Consider the following 18357-nt stretch of genomic DNA (forward strand, 5'->3'; position numbering starts at 1 on the left):
TTTTTAAGCTTTGAAGAGTGTGAGATCAACTGCAGTGGACCTGCATCTGTACATGCTGCAAAAGCAGAGTCTGACGTGGTTCACTGAAACTACAGCAACCTCCCTTTAACCCTCTGAAACCCACAGGAGGGTACATACTCCCAAACATCACGTTGTCTTTAGATGATTATTGTTCTGTGATGGTTTGAGCTAGAGACATGCCATGTTTGACACTTGCTTTGGTTGGTAAACTCCTGTGCAAAGTCAGAACAGATTTGTTTTAGTCTTACCCTTTGACTGGTGCACTGCTGCGTTACTTCTGTGGATTTATTGATCGATTCTTATCTGCTTTGCTAGTGACGTCTAGAGTGATGTCACTGAACTGGACACAATTGGCTCCAGTGGGTGCCGTCAGCCAATAAGAATGTCTCATTCCAGAGGTTTGCCTGTCAGTTGCTTGTATCCCCAAAGTAGATGGGATCAATACTGTATTTTTCTGGTTTCAAAGTGAAGAGAAGTTAGCCAAAGTTTATTGTAGTGATAGAAAAACGACAGAGAGATATGGGCAATAAGATATTTAGTGCATTATTGGCTTAGGAGCTGATTTTTCAAGGAGAAAAAAACGCCACTGATTACTGCCAAAAAGAATGAGCATAACTCATAACTCACTATTTTGTCATTAATTACAAAATTACAAAATTAGGGTAAATTTATAGTTTTTTGAGCTACTATCCCCTACAGTGTACAGAGGTGACATATATAATTAGCTGACATTATACTGATTCTAAATATCTAAATATGTGTGGCACTTGGTGAGACCTTTAAGAATGATTACTTTTTGTTCACCAAAATATTTGATGGCTGAAAATCAATTTTCTTTTACTGTGACCTTGTGGTATTTCTGTAGCTCAAGGTTGTGACAGGAGAGCCTGGTCTGTGTAAGTGCTAGGTAACCTCTGGGTCACTATAGTCTGGTAATTATTTTAACAGTTGTAGTCATTTGAATATGACCTGTTGCACTTCTGGGGTCATTTTTTTCCATGCCAGAGCAACATTATTTCCTGCCTCGTTAGATACATGCGGCTTTCACTGCAAGAGATCAACAAGTCTGTTTGGCTGGATGTTTTCTATGAGCTGATCAGATAACAGCTTACAAACGCATCACGGAACATGTTCAGTACATGAGCTGTCAATCACTGGCCTACAGACACCTAAAGTCCACCCCCACATCAAAACAGGGTCAGCAGCGAGAATCAGAAAAGTAAATCAAGACGAAAACCTCCAGATTGAGAGCAAAGGAGGAGAAGACACCGAAATGATCTGAGAATACAAATCAGGTATTTCATTTGATACTTAGAGGGTAAATTATTACATTATTGCAGCTTTAGTTGCAAGTTTTGGTTTATTGTCTTTAAATTCTGGTTTTCACTAAAGACCATTCTTTGTCCTTCTTACAGTTTTGAGATCCTGTTCCTGATTTAGACAGTCTATTTACGGAAATTCATTTTTTAATTTCATGATGTTTTTTATATTTACATTATGTTGAGCTTGATTTGGTGCCACATCACACCCCTAACTTCAGACATATCATGAATTAAATAAACAGTCAGTGCCACGACTGAGTATTTCCACCTTGAAACTGCAGTGAACCAATGACCTTTTGAACCAATCCCATCAACTTGCGGGGACAATTAGGTGGGCAAAATAAACTTGCAACCTTGTCAGTACAGAGAGCCAGAGTTTGCATTAGCACAACCACTAACACTGTGTCAGCCACTGCCAGTTACAAGCTAACAAACAATATAAACTAATAAAAGATGCTAACTACGCTAACCATTCTGATCCGTCTGCTAGTCTCTGATTCTGGTCTCAGACTCCTCATCTGAGTCTGGGTCTGACTGAGGCTCAAACATGAGGCTGAGTCTCTCTGATGTTTCCTCCTCTATCCGTCTTCATCCTCTCTACTCTTTCACCTGGACACCTGGAGCAAGCAGGTGGTGCGGGGTGGGGCACAAGGCTTGATCCAGATTTCTCAATGAGGAAGTAAGTGTAGATGTGCTTCCAGCCCCAGTTTTTCTCTCTTTTTTCACTTTTTATGAGGGAAAGCCGTGTTAAACAAAATATTAATCATAGCAGAGTATTTTTCTTACATAATTTAAAACATGTCTGGAGAGGAACATTAAGATATTATATTAAATTGAGCAGTTCTTTCAAACATTCCTCTGAAAACACAAAACTCTAATTAAATTACAGTCTCTGAACTTTTTCCACATAATTACTAAATAAAAGAAAAATAAATCACTTTTATGTTGGGAAGTAACTTTAATTTTCCAATGAAAAGGTCTAAATGGTGTCTCAAAGTATACAATTAATATCAAGAAATACTAAATAATTTTATTATTTGAGCCTAAAAACACTGGAATCACCCTAAAAACATCAGCTCTGTAAATTAACTGTACATGGTACAGTATATGATGTGACCTCTGTGTCTTCAGTGGCAGTTATGGTGCATACCATGGTCTTCAGGGTGAGATGGAATAGGTTTGTAATGATGTGAGAGATGCTGTAGATGCATAAGTGACTGGACAAAGACTGTGGGTCCAGACATACAGGTTTTCCTTCTATGTGCATGTGGACTTGTCATTCTTTCAAAGTCTTCTTGTGATGTGAATATGCAGACGTACCACTGTTCAATAATTCACATACAATGTACTTCTTCTGCAAGGTGTCTTTTCTTCTATCATCAAAGGTGGTGGGGGGAAGAATGTGCTTTCTTCCTGCTGTTTCTACAGCTCAGTGGGGTTCAGAGTGCACGTCATCTGCCTGTAGCGGTGTAAGCTGGAGTCCAGCCTGTGACCTTTCCTACGTCTCTCATCCTTTATCCCCTTTTCTGAATTTTAAAAGAACAAACATCAACATTTCTGGCTCTGGCCACTGGACACTTGACAACAAGAGAAAGACAGTGGTCAGAACCAATACTTTCTCAAGTGAAATTGTTGGTGTTTTCGGAGGCCACATGAACACAGCTCATTTGATGTTTTATAATGTATGTTCTTTGAGCAGTCAAACATGGACAGAAAAGCCACAGCAGGACCAGACAACTACGTGTGCTTGTTTGCCAGCAAGATTATGCAAAAAGTTCTCAACTCATTCACTCCCATGGTGGAGGAGGGATACAAGCAATGGGCCAGGGAAGAATTCATTAAATTTTGGGGCAGATGTGGATCATTTACAATTAATTTGAATTTTTTTCCATGAAATCTGGTGTATGTTTTTTGACACTGGCCTTGGTGGAGAGCTGCACTCTCTAGTTGCTACTTGCTATGGTAACATTAGTTAGTCGATTGACCCACTGAGGTGCAGCGAGACTGTTGGTGCTGAGTTGTAATGTTATGTGAGAGAAAAATCATGCAGTTTATGCGACTGACAAAGAGGAAACTCCTCTGTACATCATGTTGCTCCTCACAGGTCAGTCTGCCTATGGCATGCACAGATAGTGTGCAGATGCCAGGTTAGTGCCACTGCCTTGCAAGAGCCCAATATAACCATGCTGCAGGTTTACAAACATCCTCAGTTTTACAAGCAGAAACTCCTATAGACAGGTACGTCAGATGAAACCTAAATGAGTGACCAGAATCTAACATACACAATATGCTGCATTCAAAGTGTTTTCTTGTCAAATGTCCTAAACTTGAAACAAACAACCTGCTTTTATAGAAAGCAAACCATAGCTACACTGGTTCAAAATAATGGCCACACTTCAAACAGATGTCTTTTGAGGATTTATATCTGTCTCTCTCTGGCTCTCTTGTCCAAAGACAACATCAGAAGATACCATGAAAACTACAAAAAAAAAAAAAAAACATAAGTTGAAACACACGTTTCTCTTGCCTTAAAGTGTCTTTGTGTCCTCGTAAGCAAATTTTATCATGGCGTGTTAGTGTCCATTGACAGTCAAACGCAACCATGCCAGCACAAAGGAAATTAACTCAGACAGAATACAGAAACACAGCACAATATCCACAAAAAGGCACAAAAGCATTATACACAAATAACAATCAAATACAGCTACCGTATGCACCTCTTGAACCATGTGCAGAATATCATACTGGAACTGCATCTCTTTCTTTGGCAATGGAGCTGATTTGACAGCTAGTTCTGACCCACTCTTCCATGGTCATGACCTCTACTAAACTCTCGTCACATGATTTATTACCTTTCAAAATAAAATGAAACCTTGCATAAAGGACAACTAATCAAGTATTTTAAACTGGAATACTTATAAAGAACCTTTTATTAATGCTAACCTTTTTTAACATTTAATTCATTGTATTTTAATCAATTTTAATGACCGTATGAACTCATCACTATGAATTTATACCAGAATCCACATAAATAAATACTCCAATGAAATCTGTCTCTCATGACAGTTACACAAACATTATAACATCATGTCTGGACTAGCCTCTGTTCCACCAGCCTCTGTAACTCAGTGCAGTCTCTTACTGAGCGTGTCTTTCAGTTTACTTTCCATATTTCTAAGACAAATTGTTATCCACTACAGCAGATGCTACTGAAAATTGAAACCTTTGACATTTTCAGTCAAACAATGACTCGGTTGCAGTTTTAAAAAAAAATACAGGCAATCATGATGTGACGCTCTGTTCTGTTTTAGCTCTGCTCTACTGTGATATTTTTAGCCACAATACTCACAGAGTGCAAATTGGCAAAACTGGCAGATCCCTTGTCTGTCGGTCAGTTGGTCCAACACTTTGGTCCAGAATGAAATATAATAAAATTACTGGGTGTATTATCATCAAAGTTTCCTCATATATATATATATATATATATATATATATATATATATAGATCCCTTTGACTTTTCATCTGATGCCATCATCAGACCTAAATTTTTAATTTGTCCTTTACTTTACTGCAAAACTGATGACATTCAGTCCAACAAAACAGCTTTTGAGTAGTGTGGAAGAAAACATTGCTGTCAAACCAATGTGCAGAGTCTCAAGGGTGAGAGCCTGATGCATCTGCGTTTTATTCAGATACACTAGACAGATGATTTTGTATCTATCTATCTGTTTGAGTGCACAACAATGACAAACTGAGACTATCATAAATATTTTCAAGCAACTGGAGGCTGTAGTTCGTGCAAGTGTCACAGGATTAACGATTCAATTTAAACATCCATCCATCCATTTTTTAGACCACTTATCCATACAGGGTCATGGGGGAGGGGGCTGGAGCCAATCCCAGCTGACATTGGGCCAGGGTGGTGTACACCTCGTTAGTCTATCACAGGGCTGACGTACAGAGACAAACAACCATTCACACCTACAGGCAATTTAGAGTCACCAATCAACCTAATATGCATGTCTTTGGACTGTGGGAGGACGATGGCAGGAACCCACACAGACAGGGGAAGGACATGCAAACTCCACACCAAAAGGCCCCAGACGCAGGATTTGAACCTTCATACCTTGAGGTAACAGCACTAACCACTGCACCACTGTGCCACCATTTAATTGAATTAATAAAAAGATTTTTAAAAAATGGTGACCAAGCCTTGGGCTCAATATTTACCTGCCACCACAACACCTCACACGTCATGGACATGTCCAGTCAACAGCACTAGGTGTTCTAATGAGAACTATATTGTTGGTAACAGGTGAATGTTGTAGTTTGTGCTGTTGAAAAGTCGTATGTCACACAGCTACTGTTCCTGTCTTCTCTTGTAACAAAGATGCCGATGACAGCTAGGGTGGGAGGCATTATGTTTTGGGTTATCAGTCTATCCATCCATATGTCCCAGTCTTGTGAACGTGACATCTCAGTAACGCCTTGAGGGAACTTCTTCAAACTGTAAACATTCATTTGGACTGGAGGATGAACTGATTACATTGTGGTGGTCAAAGGTCAAAGTTCAAGGTCACTGTGACCTCATGTTTTTGTGAATTTCATTACATCCGGCACAAGCATTGACTTGGACTCAAGGATGAACTGATTAGAGTTTTGTGGTCAAAGGTCAGTGTGAGCTCATAAAACACAGTTTGGGCCATAACTCATGAATTCATACACTAATTATGACACAATTTAACTCCAATGCCTATAAGGGTAGAATTAAGTGATGACATTTTATATTCAAATGGTCAAAGGTCAACTTCACTGTGACATCATAATGCTCTGCAAAAACACCCCTGTGTTCCAATGCCTTAACTGAGGAATGAGAGATTGTGACCATATTTCCTGCAACTTGGCTGGTTGGAGGAGGCGTACAACCACAAGGCAGTAATTCCAGTTCTTATTGTCACAAATCCCTTGAGAAGACCAAAACAACAAGGTGCTCAGTCTTTCTTTCAATACTTTCTGACTTCCCTGCCTTTAGGGATCAATGTCTTGTTGAAAGGTGAACCTTTGGCCTGGTCTGAGATCCTGAGCGCTCTGGACCAGGTTTTCATTTAAAGGATAGATTTGTACTGTGCTCCATTTAGCTTTCCCTCAACCCTGACCAGTCTCCCTGTCCCTGCTGCTGAAAAACGCCCCCACAGCATGCTTCACGGCTGGGATGGTATTGGGCAGGTGATGAGCAGTGCCTGGTTTCCTCCAGACATTATGATTAGAATCAAGGCCAAACAGTTCAATATTGGTTACATCAGACCAAAGAATCTGATTTTCTGACTGTCTGTGAGTCCTTTATGTGCTTTTTTACAAACTCCAAGCAGCTTTCATATGTCTTTAATTAAGGGGGTTCTGTCTGGCCACCCTGACAAAAAGCCCAGATTGCTGGAGTGCTGCAGAGATGGTTGCCCTTCTGGAAGTTTATCCCATCTCAACAAAGGATCTCTGGAGCTGTGTACTACGTGACAAACATGTACCTGCACAATATATGCAGCTATGTCTCTCTCTTTGCTGTCAATCTCGCCTGTTACTTCTTCCAGCGTGTTGGCTGCTATCCTCCTCCTCCTCTGAGCTACACCTATCCCTTCCTGACCCTCTCTTGCTGCTTCAGATGCCACAGCAGCGGTGATTGTAGCCAAACAAATTAATTGGAAACAAATTAATTTGATAGGTAATCACACTGGTCCCACTGTTCAGCTTTCCCATGTGTGTTTTCTTCAGTTTTTCTGGGCACTGTTTCGCTAATACCCCTGGTCGCGGAGGTCGTGTACCTGCTGCAGATGATAGCAGTCTTCTCGTTGGAAAAACCAACAGCAATCCTACCTCCCCCAAATGATTCTGTTTTGTATAAGGAGAGGAGGGGCTGATCACAGACTTGTCTGTTGTCAAAGTGTGTCTGTGTGTGTGGGTTGTGTGTGTGTGTGGGAGAGAGAGAGAGAGAGAGAGACAAAGACAGTGAGCGGGGCAAGGACAGTCTAATCGAATCAATGCACTGTGTGAAGCTCTACAATGAAAAAGGATTTTACTCATTGAAAATGTTAAAAATACTTGAAAATCATCAAGTGGCAGTCAATGGTGATATTGTGGCAGGAAATCAATGTATGTCATCCAGTCCTCCAACCTGAATAAGGTTTATGATGTCAGGTGCCATATTCCTGTGTTCTGCTGACTCATCCATCTACCACAACCTCCTCCTGATGTGTTGCTCTATAAACTACATCACTGCACTTTTCTCGTTGCTCCTGTCATCATTACTACGGCCACTAGATGTCACCTAACAACAAAACGTAACTATGGGCAATAACAACCTGCTGCACAAATGACCTATGGCATAGGTGTCAAACTCTGGCCCGCGGGCCAAATTTGGCCCGCAGTGTAATTATATTTGGCCCGCGAGACAATACCAAATTACTACTAGAGCTGGCCCGCTGGTATTATACAGCGCATGTATTGCTAATACTACTGCCATGCTCTGGGGCAAACGCCTTGCGAGCGGAGTGCAGTATGACACGATAACTACAAATCCCAGAATGCTCTGCTGGTGTTTCGGCGCGTCAATCAGGACAACACCCATAAACACCCTCTCTTCTGTTGACAGTAGTCATAGCGACCTCATGCTACTACTGACACCGTGCTACCCCTCCCAAAAATGGCGAAAAGAAAGGCAGAAAACAGGAGTAACATTATTATTACTTAATTGATTTATTGTTGTTATTTTATTTTTAAATTTATTATTAGCCTGTGGAAAAAGGTTACTGTTTTATTTAAGAAATGAATGCCATTGATGTGTTTTTTTTATTTGAAATTCGATTTTACATGTGTGCAATATTAAGTTATATATTATAGTATAGTATTAAGCTTTGCTTGTTCCATATTCAGTGTTTAAGCAAAACTTGTTTGGGTCCATATGAAAAGGTTCATTGTTATATCTGGAGGAAGATTTTTTCAATAAATATCAATGTTGGCCCGCGACTTTGTCCAAGTTTTAAATTTTGGCCCCTGTGTATTTGAGTTTGACGCCCCTGACCTATGGACTTGTTCACAGGACAGCCTAATGTGTGTGAAAGACTGGATTGGGTCCAAGGTGAACCCCTTTTTAAATAAATTTCACCCTCTGCACACTGTGTTTACAAATCAGAATCTCTTGCTCCACAAGTTTTTCGACCTGACAAAAGAATAGCAAAGAGAAGCACAGTTTGACTGACTGCTTCAACAATGCCACTGCAGTTTAATAATTAATAGCGCTCAGACTATCAATAATTCATTACAAGCTCATGTAAACCAATTTCTGTAGTGATAATTCAGAAAAAGCTATAATGCTAAGGACTGTATTAAATAATTATTCGATTACTTTTTTCAATAACAGTGTCACACAAGTTATTCCACAAATGCATACACATTACTTATTAATCAGTATTCGGTGAAGTAATTTTCCCTGGTCTGTATTTGGAGCTGGCCTTTATTTGTTGATGTCGACTATGCTGCCAGCCATTATCGGAAACATGTCTCTTATTTAAGGAAATACAGTAGTTTAAAAAAGCATCAAAATCGCTGCCACAGAACCAGATATATTGTCTTTTTTTTTTTTTTAAATAAACCTGGCATTCACATTGCCTCAATGCAACTCAACTGTCTACACTTGGTGATTCAGGTGTGCTACACTAGTAGTTGCAGGTGTAGTGGTGGTGAGTCACAAGCCTCAAGCAGAGAGGCTACAGAGGTCAGGTGAGCTCAGTTTTACCACGTTAGCCCCAGTGACCACACACAGCTTCAAAAGTCCTGTCCTCACACAGCATCAAACACTGCATCTCCTGCATCTGGGCTGAATGATAGCTAACGTTAACAAGCCAGCTAAGAACCATAGACTGTATATAAAGCTAGGAACACAACTAAATATGACTAAAAAATAACTGTGGAGCTACTGGATGTTGCTTTTATCCTCATTTGGTAGACGCTAACCACCTCCTCCAGGTGTAAGGTTCAGGCACTCTTCTTTTACAGGTCATGTGTGGGAAATGGAGTTTGCTGTATCATACACCTTCACACAGGCTTCAAGCATTTAGTTAATCACTAATGGTAATTAAACCTCCACATTTTCTCTGAATCCACAGATCTTATTTAGTGGAAAGATGGAGGAGGGATTACGTGTTCCCGTTCTGGTAGAATTTAATTCTAGGGTACAAATAATACACAGTCTGGAAGGGTTGCGATGCCACAATTGTGGGGGGGAAAAAAGCAAAAACTTACACTGTAATCTTGGTTAAACCTGGTGCAAGTCATGTATCATTCATGGTGTTCAGTGCCAAATCAGATGGTACTGCCACTGAATACTTATCAGACATCTTGGACAGAGAGAGGGAAGAGAGTGTAGCAAAAGGAGGAAGGAAAATGGAAAAAAAAAGAAGATAAAGAAGAAGAAAAGCAGCAGAAAACAGCAAGGGAAGTAAAGACAGAAAAGAGGAAGAGGGAAGATGTTCCTGAATATTTCTCCTTGCAGAGGAGAGGGAGTATAAGCGAGAGGAAGTAGAGAGAAAATGTGTGTGTATGTGTGTTTGTGTATGTATGTGTGAAGCTGAGGGTGTGTGGAAAACTAGGGAGTGAAGAAGGAATGCAGGAGAGGACATGAGAAAGCAAGAAGCAGCTGCAGCTTTGCTCAAAAGCTATATGGACAACGGAACATGACATCCATACTGTATGTAACTGTTGAACAAGTTCCTCTTAAATCATGGGTATTAATGTGCTGCTGTAAAAATCTAGATCCTCCTTCTTGGAAAGCTTTTCATAGACATTTGAAACCTGGCTGCAGGGATTTGCTCCCATTCAGCTACAAAATCATTAAAGTGGGTGGGCACTGACTTTGAAATCCTATCTCCAGATTATCTTAGTTACTATGGTTTTTAATGTCTAATAGTAGTGTTTTTTTAAATAAAATCTTTCTTTATCAGTACATTGCAACCACAGTATGCTTAAAGACCCCTCTCCCCCGATGAAAATCAAGTTTTTAATCTTATTAATGTGTCCACATGATTTTGTGATGTGATACAAAACATGCCATGGGCAAAATAAGCAGTCATCACCTTGGCTGCGCATTTGCACCTTGGAACTGCAGTGAACCAGTGACAGTCAGGGATTTATACATAACATCGTACAAAACAACATCAACGTTGGGGACAAGGAAAAACAAACCTGAAACCTTGTCAGTACAGAGAGCTAGAGTTTGCATTACCAAAATTACCACAACCACTAACACTGTGTCAGCCACTGCCAAGCTAGCAAACAGCATAAACAAATAAAAGATGCTAAACTCGTCATCTGAGTCGGGGTCTGACTGTGGCTCAAACATGTGGCTGAGACTCTCCGATGACTAACCATCTTGATTCGTGCTGCTCCCCCGTCAGTACAGAGAGAGGAAGTTTGCATTAGCACAGCCACAAACACTGTCAGCCACTGCCAGTTACAAGCTATCAAACAACATAACCAATTGACTACATGTAGCATTCTGATATGTCTTCTAGTTGCTGATTTTGGTCACAATAAACTCCTCAAAAACTCCTCTGTCCGGGTCTGACAGCTGTTCCTGGTCTCTGCTGCTCTCTCTTCTCCCCATTGGCATCGCAACTGAAATATCTCTAACTGAATTCATATTGAAATGAATCAAACTGAATCAAAAATTGCACTGAATCTTGACTTTGTGAGTTGATCTGGGAAATCAGTGACAATAACCAGTCCTAATTTAATGTTTAATGCACTGCCCCCAAGAGACCAAAAAAAAATTAAAATAATGCAGGATACAGCTGGGCAACTACGACTCTCTATTAAAGTCAGCGAAAGAAAGATTAAAATGAAGCAAATATTAATTACAGTCTGTGACTCTGCAGATCTCCACTCTCCAGCATAAAAGTTGTATATGCCACAGGCCAATCCAATACCCCAACTTCTGCACCCTTCATTTTTTTATTGATATTTGGGCAAAGGTGTCAGTTTGCTTCAAACAAACATTGTGTTAGTTAGAACATCAACTGATCTGAAACCCTATCACAAACAAAGTAGAAACCTTAAATTATATGATTCCCATGAAGTAGCATGGCTAAAAAGCTCACGTTCTATAGAGCAACTCCAACTTCCTCCCTTTAAGCAATGTGATGATTTTTTTAAGCCTACCTGCATTCTGCTCTGAAGTACACTAGGCTTCGCTCCATTCTGTCTCTTATTTCATTATAACAAGTTCCACAAGTAAGGTTTCCTATCAAACAGGTGTCACCTTTTTACTGGCATATGAACTATATCCCTTTTTCAAAGAAGTATATCTAAAATGTTCCGTGATGAAGAACACAGTGGAAATATGAGGTAGAACCTAGAACTAAAATTTTCAGGTTCTTAAAAGCTGTGGGAAGCTCCAGGTTTCAGGGAGTTGTGTTCCTGTAGTGAAAAAAATATTAAAAGGTGTTGGATGGGGTTGAAATAAGGACTCTGCACAAGGTTGTCCAGTTCTTCCACATCAAACTAGGGAAACCACGCACACACAAAAAGGAAAGGACCTTTACCAAATTGTTGCCACAAAGTTGGAATCTGGCCATTAAATACCAATATATCATGTAACATGAAGCTTAATTGAAAACAAGGGAACCAGTCCAAACAATGACAGAAAACAGAAAAATGGACAAGACAGTCTGCATAGTTTTGGCCACACTTTAAAATGACATTTACATTATTGCTCATCATTCCGGCACAGGTCTGCATCAGAAGGCAACAAAGTGTGACAGAGATGCAAGGGGTGAAAGATACAGATACAGTGAGTGCCAGGGAGATGGAGACAGAGAGAGTGAACGAACCAGAGAAGTAGCATGCTTCTAACCTGAGGGCAGAGCAGAGTGTGATATTCCCATGGCTGATATTGTGATAGACACTGAAACCAAAACAGACAGCAGGCTGCTTAACACCCTGCATCAGACCTACTTTAATCTGACAAAATACAGCCCAGCTGAGAGCTGGTGGATGGATATGCATGGCTGTGCGCACACACACACACACACACAGCCCTACACAGAGAACAGGCTGGCACATGTACGCACGTACACACACTCACAGACTCCTCTTCACAGTTACAGCTCTGAATCCAAAATGAGGATAAATATTTGATAAGAAACGCCTTGTGAGTGGAATTTGCAGACAAATCACGTCGCTCGCTGTGTCCGTGAAAAAAAACACATACTTTTTAACAGAGGATCTAGGTCAAATACAGTGTAGCTTTTCAGGCGGCCTACAGCTGTGGGTGGATCTCTCTCTTTGGTTGCAGACGTTTATGCTGGGATTAAACTGATGGAGACAAGAACTAGTGTCAGCCATTTTCTTCAATTTTCATTCTTTATCAAGATCATGGAGGGGTGGAACCAGTTGGTCTGTGTATGTTGATAACGTGTTGATAACAGACCCAAAGGCAATCAGAGCTGTGCCCTACTCAGACCCGGTCTAGGTATGATCAGACACAGAGAGATTCCTGCGGCAGCATGCACCAACACAATGGCTACAGTGGCAATAATATGTTTTTTCACATTTATCATTTTCAATGATGAAATGATTTCAATGCAAAAATGGTAACTGGTGATCTCTAACTATCAATCCTATAATGTTAAGCTTGTATAGATCCTGTGCTTACATAACGTTACAATTACAGCCATTCTGTCTCCTTGGCTTTTAGTTTGATGCATTAACTTTTATTTCCATGCCACCAGTCTTCCTTTCTTAATTGTTCAATTCAATTAGCAAACACCAAAACTGTACCATTTTTTGAATTTGGTTTTCTTGTTTTTGATTCTAACCAACAACTAAAAAACCATGGTATGAAAGAAAGTTGTTGATAAATTCAGTGCCTAAAGTATAAGAAGTCAATTTTAGAAATCCTTTTGCACATTTATTTTTAAGTCCCTTCCTACAGTTACACACTTATTCCAGTGTGTAATGGAAGCATACAGACTCCTTATTTGTTGTTAAAGTTGGCATCTTGGACCTATACAAAGAGATCTACAGTCATCAACACATCAAGCTGGCAACCCCTGGGGACCTTTTTCATCATGGGGAAAAGGTAATGGTTTAAGGGTGACAAAACAAGTAAAAAGGGCAGGTGCTGGATGAGGTTAAATCTGAATTCCTGAATGGCAGCCAATGCCACTGGTGCATTGTCCTGGAGGACAAGTGCTCCTCTTGCCAGCTTCCTATGCCAAATCTTCTTGATTTTGTCCTATACCTGTCTAAAGTGATCAACTTAGTAAGACCCTATAATACGAATTAATGGTAGGCTATCAATTAAACTATTACCTTTGGCACTCTAATAAATCTGACACTTGTCAAAATCAAAGCAAGCTCTGTTTTAGTTTTGCTAATTCCTCTCCAAAGAAGGTGGAGGTGATCACGCCTAACTAGACTGATTGCTATTTTATCCTCCCTTTTTTGACTCTAGAGGAAAAACTTGTGATGACAGCTGGTTAGCTCATCTTGTTAGAGTGTGGTGCTAATAATGCCAAGGTCCTGGGTTCAATCCCCCTACTAACCAATAATAATTAACATTAAACTCCACTGTGTTAATGCTTTAGAGAGAGGCACCCATCCCTCTCAGTGGGTGCTTCATAGATAATGGTAGGCTACCAATATGACATTAACTTTTCACTCTATAAGAAAAACCCATCACTTACAATGGATTCTTCACTGCTGTAATAGTTTAGGGCAGGCTACAAATAAAGGGTTTTCTTCCACTCTCTAATAAATCTGATATTTTTTTAAACTACACACTTTTGAGCTGAATCCAACAAAAAGTAAAAAACTATTAGAAAACGCAACAACCCCTTAAAATATTAACCTTGTGTCACCATAGGGCCTAATGGACAAGGCGTCTGAGTTCGGATCAGAAGATTCAGGGTTCAAGTCCCTTCATGGTCAGAATTTGCATCCTCCTTATCTCTGGATGTTTAAGTGAATGTCTGTGTCATGGAAACACCAATTGCTACAGTGATGTAAGGAAGCTTTGAAAAAAAATTATCATTTTGCTCCACTGAGAAAAATACACTGGAAAAAGCCACTATATCTTACAATCTGAGAAAGCTCTGTTTCAGTTTTGTTAATTCCTCTCTGAAGAAGGTGGAGGTAATCACACCGAACTCAACCACCGAAATAGACTGATTACTATTTTATCTTCCCTTTTTTGACTCCAGAGGAAAGACTTTTAAACACGGCCGGTTAGCTCAGCTGCTTAGAGTGAGGTGCTAATAATGCCAATGTCATGGGTTCAATCCCCATACTGGCTAATAGCATCAATCCTTACAGCCCACTGCGTTAAGGCTTTAGAGAGAAGCACCCATCACTCTCAGCGGATGCTTCAGTGCTGTCATAGATAATAGTAGACTACCAAAATGACAGTCATCTTCCACTCTATAATGAAAAAGTCTGTGATTTAGTCCAACTTGTAGCTGGAAACAATTTTTGAGTGTAGCCCAACAAAGACACCCCTTTTTTGCACAAAAGGTCCTAATGACCCTTAAGACCCATTGTGTTAATACTTCAGTGAGAAGCACCCATCATTTACTATGGGTGCTTCAGTGCTGTTATAGTTGAGGGCAGGCTCCAAATCAAAGTGTTATCTTCCACTCTCTATAAATTAGACATTTTTAAAAAATCTGTACCTTTGAGCTGAGCCCAACAAAAAGGTTAAAACAATTAGACAACACAAAACCCCTTAAAATATTAGCCTTTTGAGACCATGTGGCTTAATGGACAAGGCGTCTGCCTTCAGATCAGAAAATTGAGGGTTTGATTCCCTTCGTGGTTAGAATACTTGTCGCTGGATATTTAAGTGATTGTTTCTCTCATAGAAACACAAATTAGAGCTACACTCATGTAATGTAGCTTAGAAAAATAACATTGACTTTGCTCCCCTGAGAAAATATGCTGAAAAGAAGCCACTACCTCTTGCAATGTAAGCAAGCTCTGTTTTAGTTTTGCTAATTCCTTTCCAAAGAAGGTGGCACTGATCATGCCAAACTCAACCGCTGAACTAGACTGAGTGCAATTTCATCTTCCCTATTTTGACTTCAGAGGAAACCACTTTTGAAATGGCTAGTTAGCTCAGCTGGTTAGAATGTGGTGCTAATAATGCCAAGGTCATGGGTTCACTACCCATACTAGCCAATAGTATTAAACTCCACTGTGTTAATGCTTTAGAAAGAGGCACCCATCCCTCTCAGTGGGTGCTTCGTAGATAATGGTAGGCTACCAATATGACATTAACTTTTCACTCTATAAGAAAAACCCATCACTTACAATGGATTCTTCACTGCTGTAATAGTTTAGGGCAGGCTACAATAAAGGGGTTTTCTTCCACTGGCCAATAGCATCAATCTTTAAAGCCCCTTGTCTTAAAGCTTTAGAGAGAAGCACCCATCACTCTCAGTGGGTGCTTCAGTGCTGTTATAGATAATGATAGGTTACCAATATGACAGTCAATTTCCACTATATAAGAAGAACTCTGTCATTTAGTCCAACTTACAACTTACAATGGGTGCTTCAGTGCTGTGATAGTTTATGGCAGGCTACAAATAAAAGGGGTTTCTTCCACTCTCTAATAAATCTGACATTTATTTAAAAATCGTACTTTTGAACTGAGCCCAACAAAAAGGTAAAAACAATTAGAAAACACAAAAAACTCTTAAAATATTAGTCCTGTGAGCATGTGGCCTAATGGACAAGGCATCTGTCTTCGAACAGAAGATTGAGGGTTTAAGTCCCTTGGTGGTTGGAATTTGCATCCTACTTATTTCTGGATGTTTAAGTGATTGTTGTTTGTGTCATAGAAACACCAATTGCTACAGTGATGTAAGGAAGCTTTGAAAAACAATAATGATTTTGCTTCACTGAGAAAAATACACTGGAAAAAGCCACTACCTCTTGCAATCTGAGAAAGCTCTGTTTTAGTTTTGCTAATTCTTCTCCAAAGAAGGTGGAGGTGATCATGCCTAACTAGACTGATTACTATTTTATCCTCCCTTAATTGACTCCAGAGGAAAGGCTTTTGAATATGGCTGGTTAGCTCAGCTGGTTAGAGCGTGGTGCTAATAATGCCAAGGTCATGGGTTCAATCCCCATACTGGACAATAGCATTAATCTTTAAAGCCCCTTGTGCTAAAGCTTTAGAGAGGAGCACCAATCACTCTCAGCGGATGCTTCAGTGCTGTCATAGATAATGGTAGACTACCAATATGGCACTCATGTTCCACTCTATAATGAAAAAGTCTGTGATTTACTCCAACTTGTAACTGCAAACAATTTTTGGGTGTAGCCCAACAAAGAGGCCTCTTTTTTGCGTAAAAGGTCCTAATGACCCTTAAGACCCATTGTGTTAATGCTTCAGTGAGAAGCACCCATCACTTACAATGGGTGCTTCAGTGCTGTTATGGTTGAGGGCAGGCTACAAATGAAAGTGTTATCTTCCACTATCTATAAATCGAACATTTAAAAAAAAAATGTACCTTTGAGCTGAGCCCAACAAAAAGGAAAAAACTATTTGAAAATGCAACAACCCCTTGAACTGTTAGCCTTGTGTGACCATAGGGCCTAATGGACAAGGCATTTGAGTTCAGATCACAAGATTCAGGATTCAAGTCCCGTCATGGTTGGAAATTGCATCCTGCTTATCTCTGGATGTTTAAGTGATTGTTTGTGTCATGGAAACACCAATTGCTACAGTGATGTACGGAAGATTTGAAAAAAAAATTATGATTTTGCTTCACTGAGAAAAATTACACTGGTAAAAGCCACTATCGCTTACAATCTGAGAAAGCTCTGTTTCAGTTTTGCTAATTCCTTTCCAAAGAAGGTGGAGCTGATCATGCCAAACTCAACCGCTGAACTAGACTGACTTCTATTTCATCTTCCCTTTTTAGACTCCAGAGGAAGAACATCCAAATATGGTTGTTTAGCTCAACTGGTTAGAGTGTGGTCCTAATAATGCCAAGCCCATTGGTTCAATCCCCATACTAGCCAATAATGAACACTTTTTGAACTTAGCCAAACAAATGACTCTAATGCACCCATCACTGTCAATGGATACTTCAGTGCTGTCATAGGCCCTGTTCAGACGTGGTACTTACATGCGCCCTGAGACATCCAATCACAAGTGGTCAGCTCTAAGTTCATCTGCTCACAACTGGCTTTAAAATGCTTCTTCAAATGCCTCTCCAGTGACCACTTGAGATCAGATTATACTTCCCAGCTTCATATGCAAATAAACGGGTATTCAGTGTTGTTTTTAGCATATCCAATGGACAAATCTTTTGTCAATGCAAAAGATATTTGTATATTTGTATATTTGTGCATGTGAGAGATAGAGAGCGAGCAGTAATGAAAGGTGGAGCGAATCAATGCATTGCGCACAGCTCTGCAGTGAAATAAGGGTCTATCCATTAGAAATAGTAAATTTTTCTGGTTTATTTTGAAACTGTGAAGGGACTCGCTAGACTTAGGGAGAGGACATCAGTGGATTAGTTGGTACTTCAATGTGGCCAAGACGAATTTGCGTTCAAACTGCTAAAAGATCACTCAGACCATCTCCGAATGTGGTCTGAGTGATCAGATCTCAAATGTGTTCTGAATGTGTCCTGGGTGCGTTCAGACCTATACTTCGAGCTATCCACTTGTGATCAGATCACCTGAGACAGATGTTAATACCAGGTCTGAACATGGCCGTAGTTGATGGCAGGCTACCAATAAAACTATTATTTTCTACTGCTCCTTTTACATCACACCAGCAGATTGACATGGTAGTTCAGACTGACATGTCTTGAAAATAGTTGTATTGATGACCATGGGTCACACATTTTCATGATCTTGTAGAACTTTTGTATCGCCTAACTTTTCACATAGGACCATCATCAGGTCAAGATTTCAATTCGTCAAATAATTTGTTTATTTTTCCTTACAAAT

The 18357-nt window shown here is 40.0% G+C and overlaps 1 protein-coding gene and 2 non-coding genes across 3 annotated transcripts in view; 2 read left to right on the forward strand and 1 right to left on the reverse strand.

Moving 5' to 3' along the window:
- Positions 1-18357, reverse strand: part of LOC139618672 (carbonic anhydrase-related protein 10-like) — a 144297-nt gene that overhangs the window by 12299 nt on the left and 113641 nt on the right. The gene's annotated exons all lie outside the window — the stretch shown is intronic.
- trnai-aau (transfer RNA isoleucine (anticodon AAU)) lies at positions 15494-15567 on the forward strand. The gene has a single exon. It is a non-coding gene; the product is annotated as a tRNA-Ile (tRNA).
- trnai-aau (transfer RNA isoleucine (anticodon AAU)) lies at positions 16456-16529 on the forward strand. The gene has a single exon. It is a non-coding gene; the product is annotated as a tRNA-Ile (tRNA).

This window comes from Trachinotus anak, unplaced genomic scaffold (genome assembly GCF_046630095.1).
Source record: "Trachinotus anak isolate AG129_WGS33_773 ecotype Australia unplaced genomic scaffold, CSIRO_AGI_Tana_v1 ptg000003l, whole genome shotgun sequence".
Lineage (NCBI taxonomy): Eukaryota > Metazoa > Chordata > Actinopteri > Carangiformes > Carangidae > Trachinotus > Trachinotus anak.